The sequence below is a fragment of the Otolemur garnettii genome, unplaced genomic scaffold (genome assembly GCF_000181295.1).
Source record: "Otolemur garnettii isolate 467f Iridium unplaced genomic scaffold, OtoGar3 scaffold00065, whole genome shotgun sequence".
NCBI classification, from domain to species: Eukaryota; Metazoa; Chordata; class Mammalia; order Primates; family Galagidae; genus Otolemur; species Otolemur garnettii.
In genome coordinates, this window is record NW_003852460.1 from 1,948,656 (window position 1) to 1,951,575 (window position 2,920).

Sequence of the window (2,920 nt, forward strand, 5' to 3'; positions counted from 1 at the left end):
ATACACAGCAGATTAACAGCAGAAAAGTGATTTTAATTCTGTGCACACACACAGGACTCCCACCAGAAACAGGAGGCCTAAGGACCAGACGATGGATGTTTATAGGTGGCATTTTGAGCTGCAGACAGAAATAAAGGCTGGGGGCTTCTTTCCGGGAGTGGACACCGTTATGGGAAGGTGGCAGGGAGATGGCAATTATATGTCAAATAAGCATTGCCTGCTCGTGCAGATAAAAAAGTCTCTCAGGTAATAGAAATTGCCTAGAGCAGTTCTTGGTACAGATATTTATATATTTTTTTTATTTTTTCCTTTTAATTTTTTTTATTAAATCATAGCAGTGTACATTAATACTTAAATCATAGCTGTGTACATCAATGCAATCATAGGGTACAATGTGCTGGCTTTACATACAATTTGAAATGTTTTCATCAAACTGGTCAACATAGCCTTCACGGCATTTTCTTAGTTATTGTGTTAAGACATTTATATTCTACAGCTAGTAAATTTCACATGTACCCTTGTAAGATGCACCGTGGGTGTGGTCCCACCAATTACTCTCCCTCCACCCTCCTTCCCCCTCCCCTCCCCTCTCTCTCCCCTTCCCCTTCTTCTTGGGCTATAATTGGGTTATGGCTTTCTTGGTAGATATTTTAATAATTTTAGATCTTATTTATAGATGTAAATTTCTTTTACAAAAAAGCAGCTTCACAGTGCGTACGTCTGTGTATGTACTTTTGCAGAATAGCCAGGTTAAATTATGCCAAACAAGTATCTTTTGTGGTTAGCCTGTTCAAACTCTGTCATATCTTGGGGTGGCATGGTGTTAGTGCCAAAAGTATCAAAAGAAGATTGAAAAGGTGACTTGGGTGTGGTGGCTCATGCCTGTAATCCCAGCACGCTGGGAGGCTAAGGCAGGAGTATCCCCTGAGCTCAACAGTTTGTGTGTCTAAGGCAAAGTTCAAGTTATAGTGGAGCCCTTCACCCAGGAGACAAGCTGAACACCAACTTTTCATTTTCTTAATGAAACATAAAAACTTTCAAATTGGATGAACTCTCATGTATCAAGTTTTTTTTTTTTTTTTAAATTGATCTATCTGGCTGTTGTGTCTTACCTAAAAAAAAAAAAAAATCTTTCTAAGCCCAAATGGAACAAGACTTTCTTTTTTTTTCTTTTTTCCTTGTTTTTGAGACAGAGTCTCACTTTATCACCCACTGTAGAGTGCTCTAACATCACAGCGCACAGCAACCTGAAACTCTTGGGCATAAGCAATTCTCTTGCCTCAGCCTCCCACATAGCTGGGACTACAGGCACTCGCTACAATGCCCAGCTATTTTTTGTTGTAGTTCTCATTGTTGTTTTGCTGAGCCAGACTCAAGCCATGTTCTTGCCTCAGCCTCCTGAGTAGCTGGGCATTGGAGACACCTGCCATAACGCCCAACTAGTTTTTGTATTTTTAGTAGAGACCGTCTCACTCTTACTCAGGCCGGTCTTGAACTCCTGAGCCCAAGGCATCCTCCAACCTTGGCCTCCCAGAGTTCTGGGATTATAGGTGTGAGCCACCACACCTGGCCCCCTCAAAGAAGGATGTTATCCTCTTTCTTTCGGAAAGTAATACAGAGTCCCCCCATTCAGGGTTGGACGGGGACCCTCATTTTCTGGGCCTGAGCAAACAGGCTTTTTTTGTCTAAACTGCACTGTCTAGATACCAGCAGGATAGGAGAAAAGCCACTTGACCAGTATTTCTTATGAGTGACCCCTCTCCAGAGTGGAAATCATACACCCTGCCACTTTGCCTGAGATGGGAGCTGGACGGTATTCATTCATTAATACACTCACTGTGTTGTGCCCAGGAGTTTGCCCAAAGACCACACAGCCAGACCAGTCAAATTAAAAAGGAGTCCTTTTATCGAAGAGCCCACAGACGACTGCCTCAGTGTCCCAACATGGGGTTTCTGAGAGCAGCCCAGAGTTGTCTGACGCTCTGACTTTTATAAGGTAAAATTTTTCCAGGGGGCAAAGAAACATAGAAGTTAGGGGAAATCACGTGGGTTGGGTGGCTCGGTGAGTTTATACAATGCTATGATCACGAGAGCAATTAGTAATTTTTACAAAAAAGGTACAACCGACAATGTCCTACGGTACTGTAGGGAGGGGGATTAGCAGGTGCGGGTCCTAAACAGCATGATCATAAAAAGTGATAATCACCAGAGATATAATCACAAGTGCAGTCCGTAACTTACACCACTAACAATTTTAGCTGACCGCACCGTTATACAAGGGGAGGGCAAACTAGAGGAACCAGTTTTGAAGGTAATGGAATAGAACAGAAAAGGAGTAAACTGTAAAGTGAACTCAAACTTGCTCTCGTAACATTTCCATATTATATAGGATGGTATGAAGGCCACCTTAACGTACTCATAAGGGTTGTTGTCTTGAGGGTAGTTAGTGACTTTCTACACAAAACTAAGAATTCTAACACGTCTAACACTTAAAATACGTGCAATGGGCGGGGAGATAAGTGCGACTGGTTTTTTGAAATGCAATAAAACATAATAAAACAACAGAATGGAATTGGGCCTGCTTCTCTTTCACCCTTAACTATCGGATAATCAACACAGAGAGGATTTTTTTGTTTGCCAGCTGCTGGCCAAGTGTGATTTTTACACCCAAGACCGGCCTGTATGCAGGGAGCATATGTACGCTTAGAGGAAAGGCCCACTGGGTCTCCCAGTCGGGTCTCCCCTCTCTGCTGCCAGAGATCCCTGCCGTATTCCTTTCTCTGATACATTCTGATTGTCACTGATGTCTGTGGTTTGAGCCTTCTTTCTTCTCCAAATCTCTAAGACTAAGAACCTCCTGCAGAGAGAAATTCCAGCAACAGAAGTTCTGTGGAGTTCACTGTTACCTCTGGGTCTCTAA